This window comes from Narcine bancroftii, chromosome 14, assembly GCF_036971445.1.
Source record: "Narcine bancroftii isolate sNarBan1 chromosome 14, sNarBan1.hap1, whole genome shotgun sequence".
Taxonomy (NCBI): Eukaryota; Metazoa; Chordata; class Chondrichthyes; order Torpediniformes; family Narcinidae; genus Narcine; species Narcine bancroftii.
This window is the reverse complement of record NC_091482.1, coordinates 32,880,314-32,902,299: the sequence shown is the minus strand read 5'-3', so window position 1 is coordinate 32,902,299 and position 21,986 is coordinate 32,880,314. Positions and strand designations below refer to the sequence as shown.

Below are 21,986 nucleotides of genomic sequence, written 5' to 3'. Positions count from 1 at the left end.
AAGACAGTGTCCCGATCACCGGTTTGGGGGGGATAAGTCGTGTAGTGGCCCACGGCCCACTCCATGGGCTGACACAGTGAACAGCCGTCGAACACAACAATTGGGTAGATAGCACGCACGATGAGATGCCCGCTCCCATAGGCCACAGGAATAGTGGTTGAATCGACCAATCACCACCAGCAGATCGCAGGTCTAATCCGAGCTTGCGCATCCAGGACAGGCAATCAACAGCTGGCCTCGATCAAGCCACACCCCCAGTGGTGACACAGCCGGCTGCCTATAAAAGGCAGAGCTGCAGCCCAATAAAGCCCATTTTGATTACACTCCCTTGGTGTGCGAGTCTTCTTTCTACCTTGACCTATAATCGCTCGCCGGATCTCTGCAGACAACATGCGCTACTACCACGTGGTCAACACCTTCAATCAAGAAACAGGAGCAAGGGAAGTATGTGACCATTAAGGAGCCATTAACCCACACTTTCAGGCTCTCGAAGCACAAGAGCGCAGCCTGACTGTTACACATCGACGGTTTGGGGGACAGGGTTCGCTCTCAATGATGGCCACACCTCTGTCCTGCTGTTCCAGCAGATCTTCCTGAAGCGGCTGCCTGAAGACATCCGGCTGTTCATCGCGGAGGAAGACTTAGACGTCCCCAGAAGGGTGGCTGCCCGAGCAGATGTGCTTCAGGCGGCGAAGAGGGACACCTGCACTTCGCTCGAACAGGTGACTGCACCTCATCAGCAGTGCTGGACAAGGAAGCCCACCAACCGATCGACGCACCCCACCGGTGAGAAGTACTGTTCCTATCACCAATGGTGGGGACCGAGGCCCGTCGATGCAGCTCTCCTTGCGTGTTCCAGGTAAACACCAAGGCCAGCCATCGTTGATGGGTGCGATGACAGCCAACCGTATAGCCTCCTCCACATCCAAGACTCCCTGTCGGACCAATGTTTCTTGGTGGACACCGGGGTACAGTACAGTGTTCTTCCCTCACCTCCCCCCACCAGCCTAGAAACCCACAACAGCAAGGTGGGCTGAGAACTTAGAGCAGCAAACAGCTCCAACATTTGGTCATTTGGCACCCGTACAATTCCCCTCTACTTTGGGGACAGACAATTCACCTGGAAGTTTACAGTGGCAGTGTACAACAACCGTTACTGGGTGCCGATTTTCTGTGTCCCAACTTGCTACTGGTGGACATTAAGGGGCGTCCACTGTTACAAGCCTGGACATTTCAGACACTCTCACTCAATGGCACCCAACTTATTAACCCCCATATCCACTCAGTGAGTACTACCGACAACAAATTCGCTCGAGCCTTAGTGGAATTCCCCTCCATCACTGCACCCCATTTCAAATAAGTGGAACCCAAACACGGGGTGAGACACCAAATTATTACAGAGGACCCTTCCCTCCATACCAGGGTGTGGCATCTCTCCCACCCCCCCCCCCCCCACTGAGAAACAACCTGGCTAGAGAAGGGTTTTGAGAGATGGAGGAACTCGACATTGTGCACCACTCGGATAGCCCATGGGCCTCCCCCCCTCCATATGGTACCTAAGGTAGCTGGAATTTGGAGGCCATGTGGAGATGACTGCCACCTTAACGAGGCCAACATGCCTGACAGATATCCCATGCCCCATATCCAGGACTTAGCTAATCTGCAAGGGGCACGGATATTCTCTAAGGTGGACATCATCAGGGGTATCATCAGATCTCAGTCCACCCAGATGCCTTCATAGCCCCCTTTGGATTGTTCACATTCCTCCACATGCCATTCAGGCTGAAAAACTTTCCAAAGGTTGATGGATGGGCCAGGATCTGCACTTCACTTTTGTCTACCTCAATAACATTTTAATAGCCAGCCGCACCCGTACTGAGCCCACCGCTCTCTTAAGACTATTGTTCTCCAGGCTAAGTGAGTTCAGTTTAACCATCAATCTGGCCGTGTCAGTTTGGCTGAGAGACAATTGATTTCCTCGGCCATTGCATTGACCAACATGGAGTCAGGCCGTTACCCACCAAAGTGGATGCTATTCATTCCTTCCCCAGACCAACAATCATGAAGGGACGACAAGGATTTGGAGGTATAGTCAATTTTTATCATCGTTTCATACCTGCAGCAGCTCACATCACGAGTCCGCTATTTCTCCTCATGGCAGGGCCCAGTAAAGACATTTAATGGACACAAGCAACCAAAGAAGCCCTGGCAATAGCCACCCTCCTTATGCATCCCAGGACCAGTGCCCTGACAATCCTCATGGTAGATGCTTCCAGCTCAGAAGTCAGGGGAGGGTGGGGGGGGTGGTTTCCTTGAGCAATTGGTTAATGGACAGTGGCAGCCGCTGGCCATTTTTAGTAAACATCTCAGGTCACTAGAGCTCAAGTACAGTGCCTTTGATCGGGAGGTGTTAGCACTATACCTGGCAATTCAGCATTTCCGTTACTTCCTGGAGGGCAAGAAGTTCAAAATTTACACAGACCACAAACCACTTACCTTTGCTTTCAGCTGGTGTCAGACCCGTGGTCAGCCAGGCAGCAGCGGCACCTGTCCTACATATCTGAATTTTCGACAGACATTGATCATATTGCTGGCAAGTCCAATGTGGTAGCCGATGCCCTTTACCATCTGGCTATCCTAGCAGTGCACGACCCCGTTCCGGATATAGACTTTGCGGCCCTGGCAGATGCGCAGCAAGCAGACCCTGACATACTGGTGCACCAGACAGCATTTACTGGCCTGCAAATTGAGGAAATCCAGATCGTCCCAGGTAACTGCATTCTGCTCTGCGACACCTCGACTGGTAAACTGCGCCCATCAATCCGGTTGCATGGAAGAAGCGAGTTTTCAATTCGGTCCACAATTTGGCTCACTCCGCTATCAGGACTACAATTAGAATAGTGGCCTCCATAAAGCGGTCACTCAGTAGGCCAAAACATGTACTCAGTGCCAGGCATCCAAGGTCCGGACCCACATTAAATCCCCTCCACAGTCTTTTGAACCAGCACGTCGCCGTTTCAGCCACGTGCACACAGACATTGTGGGGCCCCTACCGGTACCCAGAGGAGCATGTAATCTATTGACCATGGTCGACTAGATGGCCAGAGCCGGTGCCGCTACCTGAAATCTCCTCGGAGACATGTGCACAGTCATTACTGAACACCTGAACACCACCTTAAACAATCCACAGAGCACCGGTGGCAGAGGGAATACTTAGAATGGGATGTGAGTGGGAAGAGAAAGGTTGAGAACCACTGATTTGGATATTTAATTTCTTACCATAGTCAGGATTTAACATAGTCATTTCTTATCTGTCTTGTCAGGTGATGATAATGTTGGGAAACACTTTTACTTTCTACATTGCTTGGAAGATGATGCTTGAATTCCATTAATTTTCTCCCAAACCCTTGAGTCCATCGCAATAAAAACTCTTGTTCTTATCAGCCTTGTGCTTTTGATGCCATTCAGTGGAATCCTACGCAGGTGAGTCTATCAAACTCAGCAACGTCTTTGTATTTTGGACTAAATCATAGATGGGCATCTGTAGAAATGGAACCCATTCATTACCCAAGGATGAGCAGTGGGGACATGCTTGCCACCATGATGAATTTGGTCATATTTTACAAACTATTTTGGGGATGAAAGAAATGTCATTTTCAGTTCCAGGTTTAAAAGTATTTTCCACGTCACATCTGATCGACCAGATACGAGAAGAAAGCAAACGGTTTTAGACTAATCCTGACCAGAACGTCTGTGAACACCCACTGATCAACAGGAAGGAATGCTGAGTGCAGAGATGGAAATGATCCCATGTGCAAAACAAGCTCAGCCCAGCAAACGGGAACAGCTGGTAGGTTATATAACAAAACAATTACTTAGTACAATGTAGGAGTGGCTTTGATACAATCCATTCTAACCAGCCAACTAAAGATCTTTTCCGTTGTATAATTAGTATTTGAGATGAAAATCAGATCATCCTGTCTTATGGCCTTAATCAGAGTGACACTTTCCATTCTCCCCCCCCCACCCCCCCGCACCTTTCTCCTGGATTCAATTCTACAGCGTGGGATGCATCAGTCTCTCACTGGGGGGGCCCAGTTTCTCCAATTCCAACTATTCTTCACTATTTTTCACCCATGCCAATTCTGTTGGCAAGTCCAAACCTGAGCATTTGCTGTGTATTCAACTTTAAGAAGAATCAGAGCTGTGTCTAATCCACGCATGGCTTTTCCAGCAATGTAGATGGGATTCATAAAGCATTAGCTTCACAAGTTTTCTATTTCTGGTCGTTCGAGATCGCTGGCAGCCACAACCTGAATTTACCCAACACCTACAGCATGCAGAAATCTTCAATGCTGCGTCACAGAGACAAAATTCAGAAAAGATTGACAACCAGCCAAAGAATGTGACACGAATTCAGGTTATAACAACTTCCTAAAGTGAGGAAGACTGGGTTTACTGGGGAAGTTCCCAAGTGTCGCGCTTGGTCAGCTGATGACAAGAGGGTGGTGAAGGAAGAGAGAAGGGCAATGCTATTGCTTGTGGCTCTTAGTGCAGAAAATCAGCTGGCATTAAGCAAGAGGTGATGTTATTAAATGGCAAGCCTGGTGTCCCAGGGGTGAATGAATACTCAGTGGGGGTGCTCAAACAACTCTATTCACTATGCTACATGTCCAGAGTATCCCAATACTCAACAGCAATAGATATGCACTACCACAAAGGGTAACTTAAACAGAAGTTGCTTTTAATTATCTTCGAACATGAAAATAGAATCAAACTAACTTACCTCTATTGACTCACTTAACCCCCTTCTAACTCTAAGTGCAAGTGTGTGTGATGTGTGCGTAAGTTCAGCCAAGTTCTTTGGTTCACAGTCCAATCTCACTGGTTATAGGCAATTCTTGTACTGTGCACAGTAGTTAACATTAATAAGGTTCACCAGGCTTTGATGCTTAACAGGTAAATGGTTACCATTCAGAAAGGTTCTTGTTGGTTTTCAGTGAGAGAGCGAGAGAGAGCGAGAGAGAGCGAGAGAGAGCGAGAGAGAGCGAGAGAGAGCGAGAGAGAGCGAGAGAGAGCGAGAGAGAGCGAGAGAGAGAGAGAGAGAGAGTTTTTCTTGTTCCTTCAGGGCTCTCCAGATGATAACCTCTTTCTTTCAGGTCACCACAGAGTTCCTTTCTGTTTCTGCTATTCCAAGGGAAACACTGGACAGCCAGTCCTCTCCTTTGACCAGGCCGTCTCCCAAAGCTTGCCAGCTTGTCCCTCTGGAACTGATCCCTGAGTCTCTCTCTCTGTTATTTTTTTCTCCGCTCTGTCTGCAAAGATCACATGACCTTCCAGACAGTAAATTCTGTTTTCCAGACAAAGCTGCTACTGCCTGTTGTTACATTTGTTGCATTTTGCAAATAACAGTCCGTCATGAGAGTCTGAGCATCTTGCAAAAGTTCCTGCAAATATTCTGTGTTTTAAATTGCTTGTGTGTGATCTGCTCTAAGAAACCTTTCCCAATTTATCTCCCAAACACCTCTATACACTCTGTCACAACTAGGTTATTCCTGATGATCTTGGAAGTGTATGCTGTCACTGTAAATCAGCAATAGTATCAAAGTGGGAAGAGGTGCTGAGGAAGGGGAAAGAAACCCACCTTCATATGATTAAAAATTCCAATTTAAAATTATACACAATACTTAGATATTGTGTGGTGCAGCAGTAAAGTTCAGGCAGGAGCTATATCTTTGACCTGAAGGTTGCATTTGAATGAGTAACATGCTAGAGGAGAGTCACCATTGGCCACACATCTGGACCAGCCACACAAATGCTGCATCTACAAGGGCAGGGAAGAGGTTGGGCATCACATGACTTGCCTCCTGGTCACCCAAATCTGATCCACCCACCCAGGAAGCACAAGTCAGGGGTGTCACTTGGTGCCATCCCGAAAAAGCAGCCTGTTTGATCGGCATCGCATCCACCACCCCAGGTGTTACTGCAAAAGGTACTGCAGTTACTCACCTCGGCTATGTTGACAGCCCTGGAGGAAACCAGGTGCATGGAACACCATTACTTGTCAGACCCCCATTCAGTCTGCACACTACCCTGATTTTGCTCTACTTTCAGGGTTGCTAAGCCTAAATATTGGCAATCCCTTCTCATCAGCACGATTGGGCAACCTTCATCAGAGGAATAATGGCAATTAAAAGAACAAGCTCACTAGAACCTTCCAAAGGCAACAAATGGTGGTTTTGCCTGTGGCTTCCAAAAACAAGCAGCTTTAAATTAAAGAAAGCAATATTGATTGGAGGAGATTTCAATTTTTGTTTAGATCTAATGTTGGACAAATCAGCGAGAACGGTAACAAGGGCGTGAGCTGCAAAAACAACATTATCATTTATGAAGGATTTAAATTTATGGAGGCAATCCAACCCCTTAGAAAGAGACTATTCATTCTACTCAAGGGTACATGATTCACACACAAGGACTGACCCATTTTTAATGTTTGCCCAGTTACAAAGTAGAATGGTAAAAACAGAGTATTTGGCAAGACTTTTATCAGACCACTCATCATTAACTAAAAGCAAGAAAATATGTGTAGACAGGCACCTTACTAAAGAAGAAGGATTTATGTGAGTTTGTTAAGAGACAGATCAAAATATTCTGTGAAAACAATCTTCCTTCCACTAACAACAGTTTTCGCATATGGGATATGCTAAAAGCTTACTTGAGGGAACAAATGATTTTTTACAGTAAAAATCTTAAAGAGAGAATATGCGAGAGAATTAGAAGGTCTAGAGAAGGATATAACAAAATTGGCAAAAGAACATCAGATATTAAGAATGCAAGAAAAATATAGAATATTAGAAACAATATAGCACACTACAATCATATAGAATGGGAAAAATGATATTAAAAACTAAACAAAATATTATGAACTAGGAGAATGAGCAGGTTAAAGCAGAGGACTCATCCAGAATGATAAATGCACTAGAAACAGGAGCTGATACTATAACATATAATCAAAAAGAAAGAAATAATGTTTTGACCAGGGGTCAGCAAACTTTTTTAAACCATTGACCTCTTCATGAAATCCTTGATCTCTAATCGACCCCCAAGCATGTAAAATAAATAAATAAATTTTATCGATCATAAATTTCTCTATAGCCTTGACATTTATCAACCACTTTGATAGACCCATTGACTCCCAGGGATCAATATAGACCACGTTGCTGACCCTGGTTTAGACAATACCATATGAAACTACATAAATCAGAATTAGTTGGTGATGAAAACGAAATGGAAGAATTTTTAACAAATGTTGAATTTCCTAAACTAGAAGAGAGAGAAAAAGATGATTTAGATGCTCTTTTTACAAGGGAAGAAATAGCAAACGTTCAGGGTATTTTACAAGCTAATAAGTCCCCTCCATAAATCTTGGTGCGCGAAGCCAAGCCAAAGAAAGACCCCAGAGGAAGATGGGTCCCTCCTGAGTTCTATAGACAATTTAAAGATTTGTTGATGGATGTGTTGGACCAGGCGGTGGAGAGCCAGACCCTCCCGGAAATGTTCTCGACTGCTTTAATTACAGAGTTGCCGAAGAAAGGTCGAGATCCCACTAAAAAACCTCATCGTACAGACCAATATCATTCCTGAATGCAGATTATAAAATCCTACCAAAGGCACTAGCTAATAGATTGGATGAGTATTTAACAAAATTAATGCATCCAGATCAGGAAGGATTTGTTAAAGGAAGATATTCTTCAAATAGTCTAGGTCAATATTTCAATATAATACATATGGCAAAATCAAGGTTGAATCCAAACAAACTATTACTTTAGATGCAGAAAAGGCATTTGACCAACTAGAATGGTCTTTCTTCTATGAAACATTGGAAAAATTTGGTGTAAGTAAAAAATTCACAAATTGGATTAAAACTTTATTATAAGCCACAAGCTAAATTTCGAAGTTGGACAAGAAGTACGTAAATTTAGTTTATTTGCTGATAATATGCTATTATATATGTCTGACCTGGTTGACAATAGACAATAGGAGCTGGAGTAGGCCCTTCGGCCCATCGAGCCAGCACCGCCATTTTACAGATCATGGCTGATCACTACTATCAGTACCCCTTTCCAGCCTTATCCCCATAACCCTTAACTCCTTTGCCCACTAGAGTCTTATCTAACTCTCTTTTGAACATAATCAGCGAATCTGCCTCTACCACCCTCTGTGGCAGAGCATTCCACAGATTCACACTTCTCTGGGTAAAAAAATGTTTTCTTATCTCCGTCCTAAAGGGCCTACCCCGTATTCTTAAACTATGCCCTCTAGTCCTCGTCTCCCCCATCATTCGGAACAAGTAATCCGACTTCACCCTGTCTATCCCCCTGATAATTTTGTATACCTCAATCATGTCCCCCCTCATTCTTCTAAACTCCATCGGATACAAGTCCAGCTTTTCTAGCCTTTCAGCATATGTCAACCCCGCCATCCCTGGAACTAACCTTGTAAATCTGCGCTGCACACCCTCTATAGCTAGTATGTCCTTCCTCAAAATTGGAGACCAGAACTGGACGCAATACTCCAGGTGGGGTCTCACCAGGGCCCTGTACAAATGCAGAAGGGCGTCTCTGTTCCTATACTCCAATCCCCTCTTTATGAAAGCCAACATGCCATTTGTCTTCTTCACAGCTTTCTGAATCTGTATGTTAGCCTTCAGTGACCGGTGAACAAGTACACCCAGATCCATTTACACCTCCCCACTCCCTAGCTTGTCTCCATTTAAATACTACTCAGCTTTCCTATTATTGCCCCCAAAATGGATAACCTCACACTTGCTCACATTGAACGTCATCTTCCATTCAGCAGCCCACTCCCCCAACCTGTCCAAGTCCCTCTGCATTTTCCTGACATCCTCCTCACACCCCACACCGCCACCCAGTTTAGTGTCATCTGCAAATTTGCTCAAGTTATTAATAATCCCCTCATCCAAATCATTTACATAAATTACAAACAACTGAGGACCCAATACCGATCCCTGCAGCACTCCACTCGTCACATCCTGCCATCCTGAAAAAGACCCGCTTACTCCAACCCTTTGTTTCCTATTTCTTAACCAATTTCCTATCCATGTCAGCACCTTACCTCCAATACCATGCTCCCTGATCTTGCCCACTAGTCTCCCGTGCGGTACCTTATCAAAGGCCTTCTGGAAGTCCAAATACACCACATCCACTGGCTCTCCCGAGTCCACCCTCTTTGTCACATCCTCGAAAAATTCCAGAAGGTTAGTCAAGCATGACTTACCCTTAAGGAATCCATGCTGACTAGCCCTTGTACTATTATTTCTGCCTAAGTGTTCTGCTATTACTCCTTTTATGATAGATTCCAATATCTTCCCCACCACTGACGTCAGGCTGACCGGTCTATAATTTTCCGTTTTCTCCCTCCCTCCCTTCTTAAAAATCGGCACCACATCAGCCACTCTCCAATCCTCAGGGACCTCCCCCGAATCTATGGAACTTTGGAAAATGTCGACCAGAGCCTCCACAATTTCCATAGTAACTTCTTTAAGCACCCTGGGATGCAGCCCATCAGGCCCTGGGGATTTATCAGCCCTCAGTCCCAACAATTTACTCACTGATAAGATTACAAACAACATTAGAAAAATATGGAAGAATGATGGACTGCAGAAATGAACAGCTGTATACCTATGGGAAAAAAATCAAATACAATTTAAAGAATAAATATGACACTTTTATAAAGGTCTGGCAGCCATATCTGGACCACATAGGGGCCCAGATAGAGTAATAAAAAGGAACAAAAAAAGGGTATAAAAGTAACTATTATTTTTACAAAAACATAGTTTCCCCAACTACATACTTAAAATATATGTAACTCTGACGGTGAATGGATCTGTATGTATGGGGCGGCGGGGGGGGGGGGGGGGGGGGGCGGGTGGAGGAGGGACTGTTTTGTTTTTGTTTGTTGTATTTGTGAGAAAAAGTTTAACATAATGTATATTTAAAATGTTAGTATGTATAATTTTCTAAATAAAAAGAAAAATATGGAAGAATATTGGGATATAAAATAAAAATGGACAAAAGTGAAATAATGCCATTTTAGAATTTTGATTATGAAAGATACTAAAAAGGTAGTAGATTTAAATGGAAGAAAGATGGAATTAAATACTTAGGAATAATGACAGATAATAATTTACAGAAATTACATAAGCTCAATTACACCCCTCTACTAGGAAAATTAGGAAAAGTTTTACAGAAATGGAAAGATCTGCCGGTTACATTAATAGGAAGGGTAAATTGTATGAAAATGAAGGTAATGCCAAAACTACAGAATTTCTTTCAATCGTTGCCTATTGCACTAACTAAAAAATTCTTTAAATTATTAGATAATTGAATAAGACAGTTCTTATGGAATAACAAAGTACCAAGAATTGCACTGGAAAAGTTAACATGGGTATAAATTGGGAGGACTTAGACTATTGGATTTTAAGAAGTATTATCTATCAGCACAAGCAAGATTCTTAATCATCTTTCTTTGAAGAAACAGTCCCCCTTAGTGGACTCGAATGGGACCGAATTCAATAAAAGAGGAGACAAAGAAGGATTTTATTTTTAAGTGGAATATTGTCAATAACAAAAACAAAACTGGACAATCCTATATTAGAATATGGCAAGAAATAAATGAATGTATCGGGGAAAAAGTAGGTGTATCACTGAGGGCACCATTATGTAAAAATGTACGACTGCCTATGAATCTGGGTAACAAAATATTGAATTCATGGTATGTCAAAGGAATAAGATATGTTGATGATTGTTATATGGAAGGATCTCTTATGTCTTTACAACAACTAAGAAATAATTATGGAGTAGCTAATGGGAAATTCTTTTGCTTTCTCCATTATGAAGAGAAAGATGGGGACCAAACTTGGCCCCACCTGAAATTAGTGAGATGGAACAAACGATTTGGCTGGAGAACACACCTAAATTTGTATCTAAAATGTAGTTTTCTCTCCAAAATGAAAGTGTTAAACTAGGTTTACAGAGATCGAGAGAGAGATGGGAGTTGCAATAATGGAAAGATGCTGGTCTGATTCGTGTTTGGATAGCATGACGTCAATTATAAATGCAAGATATGGATTAGTACAATTTAATTTTCTACACCAATTGTACCTCGCCACAGAAATGATGTAAATCAACATCGGAAATATTGGAGATGTGTTTTAGATGTGGAATAGAAATAGGAACATTTGTACATCCTACGTGGTCGTGTGCGAAGGTGAGACCTTTCTGGCAGGAGATGACTGAAATACTAACAAGGATAACAGGGGTGGCCTTTGCAGAGGCTAAGAAATGTATTGCAATTATTTGGAAATCCAACTCCCCTCTACAGATAGCACGACGGAAGACAGAGATGAACAGTTGTATACCTATGGAAAAAAAAAAAATCACATATAACCTCAAGAACAAGTATGATATATTTACAAAAATATGGCAACCATATTTGGACTATATAGGGGCCCAAATATAAATTTAAAAAAGAGGTGCTACTATTATAAATGACTTCCCCAATGAAGATTTACTTTTTTAAACCCAACTGTAAGCCCTGACGGTATACAGATTTATACTGTGAAGGGGTTGTATGTTTGTTTTGTAAGAGAAAAAAGTTCTATACATATATAGACACATGTATGATAGATATATAGATATATGAAATTGGAAAATTTTGATATGCATATTTATGAAAAAAATACAAAAATAAAATATTCAAAAGAAAATAAAGAAAGCATTTAAACAAATCTGCATGGGATGGACGAAGAAGCATTCAAACAAAGGCAAAATGATAAAATCTATCAGCATGGGTATGCACCAAGAACTCGCCGGGGTTTCCAGGGCACACATTCTTGATGTTGAAAATGTATACAAGAATCAGATCATGAAAGAGGAAAGCACTGCAATTTACTTTAATTTTAAATGTAGACATACAGCCCTTTTGGCCCACGAGTCAATTAACCTACAGCCACCTTCCCCCCACCCCTCCCCACCCCAGTATATTTTTGAAGGGTGGGAGGAAACTGCAGTAGCCGGAGAAAACCCACGCAGACATGGGGAGACTGTACAAACTCCTTACAGACAGCCCGGGATTCGAACCCAGGCCAAGGGCACTGCAACAGATTTGTGCTAACCATACAGCCAGGTGGTTAATGCCCTTCTTGCTACTGTGCCATGGAATGCCCAGCGGGGTTAAGACTTAGTGCAGACTGCTCTCTGGGTCCTTTTATCTCAGCATCTCAGGTTCCCCTGTATTTCTGTGACTAGGTCAGAAAATTTGCAATCCTAATTCCCGGACCCTTTGTGTCCATGGTGACTGGATCCATCTCCTTGGAAACTAATCTCGTGGCATTTGAACAATGTAACTCTGGTGGGTAATCTCTCAGATCTTTTTATCTGCACACAGCACCGTGACACTTCCCAGAACAGCAATACACAAACTTGGTTTGTTGATTCATAAATAAATGAAGTAACTGAGAACACCAGGGAAACCTGCCACCTATAAATATAGAAAAGACAGTTTTCCCAGGAAACTGTAATGATATAGTACAATAGGGCAGAAATATTAGTTTGGAAGGAACTTAAGCTGCTTCAAACCTGGTCTGTTCTTGTGAAGCATTAAACAATCCTTCCTGGATCTCTCTGGCCCACTAGCATCACTGGGGTGGGGGGGGGGGGGGGGGGGGGCGGGCATTTGTTGACACCATCAGAGAGGGTGACACCAAAATGACTGCCTATAAAATTTTTGTGCAGTGTTTCAGCAGAAATGTATTCGTTTTTATAAAAATATCCCTGTAGTTTGTTATATCGACTGAAACATTTTTTGTAAGCCCAGCTCACATGTGCTTAACCTTTTATCCGAGATCGTCAGGACCGGACCCCTGCCGTTGTTTGGAATCTTCCGGAGTTTGGAATCATTTTAAAATGGCAGTCCCTTTCAGCAATGGCTGTTTCAAAATTGCACAAAATAGCACAAAAGAGGGGCGCAGGATAAAGACCATAATATCACTCACATGTTTTTATTTTAAAGTAAAACTTCAAAATAAAACTGGCTCAGACTGCCATCCCTGTGCCCGCCCTCTCCCACTTTTGGTAGAAAGATGACTCTTCGCCCTGAGTACATGGTGGGAGAGAAGCAGACGTCGGGAGTCAGATGGGGGGGGGGGGGGGGCATCGGGAGTCAGATAGGGCCGGGGGCGACCTACAGACGACCGAGGGCGGAGGCGACCTACGGACAGCTGGGTGCTAGGAGTGAGGCAATTGGGTGTTTTCATTACCAAAAAAAGTGTAGGTATTTGGATGTTGACGGTGTTTGGAATCCCGGATAAAAGGTTAGGCATCTGTAACTTCAAAACTAAAACTCAATGCAAATTTACTTTTTGAACCTCTAATGCACTCTGGTTAGAGCTGTTATTATTATCCAATTACAATGTGGCTCCCAAACAGAGATCCCGCTTTGGATATTGTTGGGGGAGATGGCCCATCAGGAGAAGGCAGCAGTAGCTAGGATCATGGCACTGTGAGAGGCTCTGCTGTGCAAGAAGGAGGGGAAAAAAGGGTGGTAGAGTTATAGGGGAGTCTATAGTAAGGGGAACAAACAGGAGCTTCTGTGGCCGCAAACGGGACTCCCGGATGGTATGTTGCCTCCCGGGTGCAAGGGTCAGGGATGTTTCGGAACGATTGCAGGACATCCTGAAAGGGGAGGGTGAACAGCCAGCAGATGTGATCCATGTTGGTACCAACAATTTAGGAAGAAAGCGTGATGAGGACCAACTAGCTGAATTTAGGGATCTGGGAGATAAATTAAGGAGTAGGACCTCAAAAGTAATAATTTCAGGATTATTACTGATGCCACAAGCTAGCCAGAGTAGAAATAGCAAGATAGTTCGAATAAATATGAGGCTTGAATGGTGGTGCAGGAGGGAGGGTTTCAGTTTCTTGGAGCATTGGAACCAGTTCTGGAGTAGATGGGACCAGCACAGACCAGACGGTCTCCATCTGAGCTGGGCCAGGATCAATGTCCTAGGGAGATTGTATGCTTGTGCAGGTTTAAACTAATGGGACAGGGGGATGGGAACCTAAAAAGAAAGAATGAGGAAGGTGGTACAGAGATCAAAGCCAGAGTTAGGACAGAGAAAAAGGAAAATATCGGGCAGAAAAGTCAAAAGCAAAGGATGCAGAAGTGACTAGATTCTAAAAGGACAATGAGCATAAGGGCACTTCATCTGAATGCCCATAGTATTAGAAACCAGGTGAGTGAATTTGAGACGCAAATCAATACCCAGGCATATGACTTAGTGGCCATCTCAGAAACATGGTTGCAAGGTGGGCATGAGTGGGAATTAAATATTCAAGGGTGTCAGGTGATACGAAAAGATAGACAGGAAGGTAAAGGTGATGGGGAGGCGTTCTTAATTAAGGATGAGATCAAGGCAATAGTGAGAGACAATACAAGATCTAAGGAACAGAATCTGGCTAGAGATTAAGAATAGCAAAGTGGGGAAAAAAAAATCACTGGTGGGAGTTGTCTATCAGCAGCATGGAAGTGAAACCTGTGTATGCACAAAATTGGAGACTAAGCTCCAAGTGAGGTATGCAAGAAAATAATCCTTGCAACTTAACAATTCCAAAAGGCTCTTCACCATCCTGTGTCTGCATTGTACCCTCTACCTTCCAACAATAAAAATAAACAATAAGGCCTTGGAAAATGTGAACCACCCACAATATCACAGGAGCCACCCCTCAGTGGAGATAGACATGATAATGAAATTCGCCATTGGCGAATGGTCAGCTCAGCTTCTGACCATCCAAGGAAAACAGCTTTTGAAGATCAAAATCTGGGAAAAAACTCAGTTTACCAGATAGAGGTAACCCCCTACCTTCTTGTATGCTTTTGAGAGATCCCAACACACTACAAATACAGTGGTTGGATAAAGGTCAGCATTTCCACCCGCGTCCCCCTCCCCCCCCTCAAGATCCTAACATCAAGATCCAACATCAGGGGTGTCATGGTTAGCCCAACACTATTACATCACCAGCGATCAAGACCGGGCTTCGAATTCCGCGTTGATTGTTCTCCCAGTGTCTGCATGGGTTTTTGCCCATCATTCAAAAAACATACTTTGGGGTGTAATTGGCAGCATGGGCTCTTGGGCTGCAAGAGCATGTTACCATGCTGTACGTCTAAGTTACCCTCATTCAGCTCCAACAGGTAGGCCACATTGTTCACATGCTCAACACCAGACTTTCAAAACAAAACTTTACACCAAGCTCCTTGCAACAAAATACAACAGGGCAAGGCAGAGGAAACAAGAATATTTGCAAAGCCACCTTGGGAAAATGTATCATTCCCAAGGGCTTGTCCAAGAAGAAAGATCAAATTCACCATCACACCTTCTCCACACTGTCAGCTTACCATGCCTCACCCTGCCACTAGACGACAACTGGAGATTTGAAAAACAGGCCATTCCTGACATCAGGATTACAACCTAATCCCAATAAATCATATTTTTAAAAATGTAAATTTAGGCAGCCATACCCGGACTACATAGGGGCCCAAATACAATAACAGAAAGGAATAGAAATGTTACTATTATACATAACCAAAAGTGATTTCCCCAACTGTACTCTATATATTTAAAAGAGATGGAAGCTCTAACGGTGAATGGATCTGAACAGAGGGATGGAGGAAGGGAGGAAAGTTTTGTGTTTTGTTGTTGTTTGTCAGAAAAGTTTATATTGTGTTATTGAAGATTCCATTATGTATACTTTTGAAAAAAAAATGTTTACATTTGGACATACAGCGTGGTAACAGGCCCTTTCGTCCCACAAGCCTGTGCCGCCCAATTACACCCCCCACCGCAGTACGTTTTTGAACGGTGGGAGGAAACCCACGCAGACACAAAGAGAATGTACAAACTCCTCACAGACAGCGCCGGATGCGAACCCAGGTCGCTGTAACAGTGCGGCGCTAACCACCATGCTGACTGTGCCGCCCACTGTATAAAATATTTAATGCAAAATATCGAGTAGTGGCTTTCCTGCCTTTTCAGTCCAACCCGATTTCTCCAGAAGGGTCAGGAAAGGACAGAATAAAAAAAAGTTGACGCTTCTTTCTATGTTGTTAGATGCAGATTTTCAGTCAATGTTCTCAATGGTTTAACTGGGAGGCCGAGCCATTAAGGCAGGGGTTCCCAACCTTTTTGTTCCTCTGTAACCCCTTGGGCATTTTTATAGATTCCCATGTACCCCTAAAAATTAAGGATGAAAAAAAACACAACACTGTGCAATTTGACTGTAGATTACAACACCAAGTATTATACAATAGTGGTTATTCTCTCAGACCCAATGCACCCCCTGAAAAGTGCAAATGTACCACTGGGGGTACATGTACCCCAGGTTGGGATCCCCTGCATTAAAATGAACAAGCTAGATTGTCTGGTGAAATTGGTAGGCAGATCTCTTTCCATTATTTCTTATTTAATAAAATAAAGCTCAACTTCTCAACTCAAAAACCTGGATGACTCACTCCCCAATGTCTTGCCAAGCAGTTCACCACAACTGTGATGTGGCATAAACAAAAGGAAACAAGTCACTGCCAAATCCCCAGAGACTGTGCTGAAGCAGGGCAATATCCATCTTTGAAGCTGACAGCTGTGTAGAATTCTGCTGAAGGTGGATATGAAGAGAAGACAGTGAGAGTTACAAGCGTCAACACCAAGTCAACCAGGAGAAATAGTTTGATCACCAGGCTGTTTCAGACTCAGAGAGGATCTCATGGAAGTGCCCCAATGACTGAAAGGAGTATTGGGCCACTGGCAGACTCCATTTAGAGTTCAATGGATTCTATAATTAAAGCCTGACAGTGACTAAGTGACAGAACACATTCTGAGAGAGAATGCTAATTGGAGTAGGTGTGAGGGCTGGAAAGAGATCTTAAAGTGATGGGAGAAAATAAAATCTGTAAGTTCTAAATCTGGAAAAGCTGCTTAGTGTCAAGTTCACATGACTTGCTGAAAGGATCCAGTTGTACAGTGAGTGACAGGTCATGCAACATTGCATTGACATGTTAGCAATAACAACTGAAGAGAAACCATGAGTATTGTACCATGTCCTGGAAATGCAATGTTAACCCTGTCTTGTTCCTATTCCAAGCATCCTCATCAAAACTCTTTCCCCTCAGACTCATGGATGTCTTTGCCCACTGCAACAACCAGCTGCCTCTGAAGCCCCATCCCCCACCCCTTTATGAGTTCACCCTATTCTGAAGATCACACTCTCTTCTCATTGTTTATCATCTGCCTCCCTAAACATGTTCCAATTGGCAGATACTCCCACCAAATTGTGGACCACTCAACTTACCTTGAATTACATTGACAGGCCTCTCCTTAATTATTGCCTCTATCTTCTTCAACTCGTTGATGATTACTTCCACTTATTTTCAACCCAATTTTTCTCTCTAAGTCTTATCACGTGCATGCCAACTTCTCCACTTAAATTCCCTCCAGTCGGGTTTCTTTTCACATCCCAGTATCAGAGGGCCTCCCCTGAAGCTAGCCCAGAGGCAACTGTGAAGAAAGCATGCCAACTTCTTAAAAAAATCTGAGGCGATTTGGCCTGTTGAATACTTCTACAGCTGGACTGTGGAAAGTGGACTGATAGGTCAGGTATCCAGGAATGCAGGAGACTGCAGAAAGTGGCAAACATGGCAAGGCCATCACAGGCTCCAACTTCCCACCCCTTGAACCCAGAGAGGCGAGACACTGTTTCATCATCAAGGATCACCATCAGCCTGGTCACAACCTCTGCTCGCTGCTATAAAAGCCCAACATCCAGCATCTCCAGCTTCAACAACAATTTTTAATCCAACAGTTATCAAACGAATCTCTTCTATGAGCCTTACCTTGAACTACTCCAGAACCACCAAAAGAACTGTCTGCACGATAGAAACTTTACTGTTTTGTGCTAATTCTGATTAGTTATTCAATTGCTTATATTCACCATCTCCTTTTCTGTCTCATAGCATATTGTGGCAATTTACCTGATACCATTGCAGTTGATGTATCTGACATACCTGTGCAATTGCAGCACAGGTGTATCTGTACATGACAATAAGCTCACATACTCATACAAATAAAAATTGTTGTTTAACAATTCCTGAAATGCAGTGACACTTCCAACATGCTTCACAAGAAAGTAAAGAGAGAAATGAAGAACTCTTTGTACTGTAGTAATATAGTCTGAATATTTTAAATAGCATTGATTACATCTAATTTATATGATACAGCACCAAGGAATGCAGGGATTTCATGCTAACGAGATTCCTAACATCACTTTCTTAATACTAGTACATGAAAGAAAGACATACATTTAAATAGCACACATATCAATCAAAAGCACCTTGCAGCCATTAAGAGTTCTGGCAGGTTACAAACGCCCGGCTTATGGACAACCCATACTCATGAACGAATCATTCCCCAATTTGCACATGAGCATAAATGGTGCATACATTACATTCAAATACCTCAAGAAAGCCCCGTCAAGACATCGATGGAAGGAGAGTAAGTGTTAACTTTTAATCATGATCTTTTTTCTTTTTTTTTTGTATAGAAATGTAAAATATAAACTATATACTAAGTGTTTGTACTATGTTCTATGACTAACTAACGCTAAATAAGAAACGCTCCGACTTAAGTACAAATTTGACTTAAAGACAGACTTAGGAATGGAACTTGTTCGTAACCTGTACTCAATAACTTCTGTAATGTTATGAAATTACTCTTTATTCACGGACACGTTCACTCAACAGCAACATGATAAGGTCCTGATTGATAATCACTGGGTCAAAATTCTAAAACTGCTTACCCAACTACTCTGTGGAGTACCTTCACCACACCGACTGTAGCAGTTTAATAAGGCGGCTCACCATCACTTTCTCAAAAGCAGTTATGAGCAGGTAATAAGTGCTAGTGACACCACTAATGTCCACATCCTGTGAATAAATTTTAAAAAGAAGAATTAGTGATGCTAATTTAGGTATCAAATTAAGCAAAACAAGAGAACAACTTTTTCCCACAATATATCCAGGGAGAACAAACCACAAATCAGTTCAGATTCTTCACCGAAAGAGTGCATCTCCCAAGGTCTGCTTAGAGACTGGGTTTATTTTTGCCTCCACCCCTTGAAATTATAAACTCACAACTCACTCTGAAGTGCACCACAAGCTTCAACAAGATACATCAGGTATCAATTGCATCTTCTTATTAGCACTCCTGTCTGTCAGAAGTCCATGAATCTGAGCTCAAAAGATTAGGATTATGTCTCAAAGGGGTGAAGCTCTGACCAAGGTAGAACATTTTGCGTGATCCAAGATGCTAGTCCAGAATATTGTGATCAATGTATATCTCTCTCTCACATGATGTGATCACATGGCTGTCCTGTTTTGTGGGAAATTGCTCTGCACATCTGATGCACTGTCCAATTAGTAGACATCGCATGGCTGTGAAGCATTTAGGGGGGAAATCCAAGATGGAAGATGCAAGTTTCTCCCTGTTCCAAATGTCTGAAGGTGGACTGATTTTCCAAGAAACTGCATGAAGAGGATATCAAGCCAGTGACCTGACTCCCACCACCAATGTTTTTGGGGAACAAGTGGAAAGAGCACACACTCTTATCACAACATCAGCACCATGCCTAGAACCCCTGAGAGGACTGACGTTGTCCTGGAAATAGTCTTTGAGCTCGGAAGCAGGTTCACTCCACGGAAAACCCTTGCAACTGTGGGCAGAGTCAGTCCCACCTCCCCTCCCGCACGCTATCGCCGCAGAAACGGTGGCTTTATTAGACACGGTCATACAAATCAGATCCAAGAGCTGGTGACCTTACAGAACCCCTGGAAGTTCTTTTAAATGGCACCGGCGAACCTGACAAATACACACAACCCGTCAGCAGGGAGGGGGAAGCCGATCTAACAACGTCAAGTCTGGGGGAGAGGGAACCGCGAAAACAATCCAGGCACTTCGGAGACGTCAGGGTTAAACGGCGGATGAGGGTGGGGAACGATGGGGGGGGGGGGGGGGGTTTATTTGTGGTCTGTCCCGAGGAATCGCTGGCTGACTGCGGAAAGAGGGCGCAACTGATCGCGAACGCGGGAGGAGGGATGGTTGAGCGGCTGAGTCCCGGCCTGCCGCCCCTCTCTCCCCGAGGACCCCCCCCCCCCCTTCCCCAGGGCAGACCGCTGCGCGTACAGATCGGAGCCGCAGGGACCAGGAGCCGCCAGTGGGGGGAGGGGGGGGGGTGCCGCGCACTGTCAGCTTCATGAAACCAGTGGCGTTGCCGAAAATACATCACCCCCCCCTCCCCCTCCCCAGAACTCAATTCAAATCTTGACTGACTGATGCCGGGCAGCGTGTTCGACCCCAGCGAGTCACGTGTCACCGCAGGATACAATATGTAGCCTTTAAAATATGAAACATTGTGACAACTTGTTCTGCTTTGTTTGTTATTTTGTTACTTACACCTTTAAATTTAGGCGACCCACCACAGCGCTGATCTCTTCTTTCCCAACACAAAAACCACACACAGGAGTTCCTTCTGTTTTAAAACAACTTCTCAACGTCCTAGATTTTTGTTTTCCTTTACATCCGTTTTTTTTTGGGGGGGGGTTGCTTTTTGGGATGTTCTTTGGGGGGGGAGGGGGGAGATTACAATCCCGGGTCTTTTTTTCTGAAAGGGTATTTTTTTGGTCCTGATTGCAGACTGGGCACGGTTTGGCAGGTTTTTTTGCTGGCTCTGCTCAGACTACCCTTTGTTCTGTAATCCCAGTAAAGCAGAAACTCATTCGCCCCTGCTAATCCCGGCTCCAGCCCTACACACTCCTTCATTGGTTGTCATTTACATACGGATTAAGGCACACACATTCTTCTCGCCAAATTACGGCACCTTGAAATTGACAAGGGCGGGGGCGGGAAGAAGGGAAATTGACAAGGGCGGGGGCGGGAAGAAGGGAAATTGACAAGAAAGAGCGCGCGTCGATTTCATCCCCCCTCCCCAGAAGACCCTCAGCATTGACCTCGATCGGGGAATGTTAATAGGCTGCCCGCTTCTTATTCCGCTTTCTGAAAGGCAGGCATCGGACGCGCGGGGTTAATCCGCAGAACTGTCAAGGCTTTCTCCATGCCCTTCCTTCTTTCTATTCCAGGGGATGGATTTAAAGCGAGGAGGGGAGGCCATGTGATCTTCCCACGGGGCCGGTGCAGAGAGAGAGAGAGGGGGGCAGCTCCTCTGCGTTCGCGCCGAATGGCCGCCCGCACCGTGAGCCCGAGTCCGCAGTTTGAGAGCCGGAGAGGAAAAGGCAGACCAACCTGCTCCAGCACCAGCACACAACGTGCACGCTCGGCCGAAGTCTCCTCCCCCGTCCCCGTCCCCCGACTCGATCGCTCCTTTGCAAATAAAAAACAACGCGCGTTTTGTTGTTGTTTGTTAATACCCTTCCAAAGCGGGAGTTAACTTTTCCAGCGCAGGGAGAGGCGGCCCGGTTCAGCGGACAAGTCCATTGAACTCACCTCTGAGAGCCATTCTGTTAACTCTCTGAATGCTGCGTCGCGTTTACCGCTTCAACTCCCTTCCTAGACCTGTTCTTTTATTAATTTAGTCCCAAAGTGGTTTTTTTTTGTTTTGAAGACATTTAGAAGAACCTTTTCCTCCAACCAATTCCTCGGTGCATGTTAATTTCCGACCCCCTCCTCCCCCAATTCCTGGACACTGACACATCTTCATGGAAATTTTGGACAAAACCCACCCACCCCATCTCTTGCAGTAGAAAATTCCAAAGATTCCCTTCCCTCCGAGTGAAGAATGTGCATTAATTCCTTTCTTGGACTGTGGCAAAGTCGGTTTTTGGAACACAAGAACGGAATTCGGCCC

The 21,986-nt window shown here is 44.0% G+C and overlaps 1 protein-coding gene across 9 annotated transcripts in view; it reads right to left on the bottom strand.

The window, feature by feature from the left end:
• Positions 1-21,556, bottom strand: part of gtf2ird1 (GTF2I repeat domain containing 1) — a 235,753-nt gene extending 214,197 nt beyond the window's left edge. For 2 of the 9 annotated variants that reach the window (XM_069910941.1, XM_069910950.1), the window contains exons 1-2: positions 20,579-21,555; positions 18,927-19,053 (exon numbers count right to left, since the gene is read on the bottom strand). The gene's annotated coding sequence lies outside the window, so the exon portion shown is untranslated. Of the gene's footprint in view, positions 1-18,926; positions 19,054-19,267; positions 20,131-20,578 lie in introns of those variants that run through there. The other 7 variants (XM_069910947.1, XM_069910948.1, XM_069910945.1 and 4 more) reach the window with 5 other exon arrangements.
• Between the last annotated feature and the right edge of the window lie 430 nt (positions 21,557-21,986).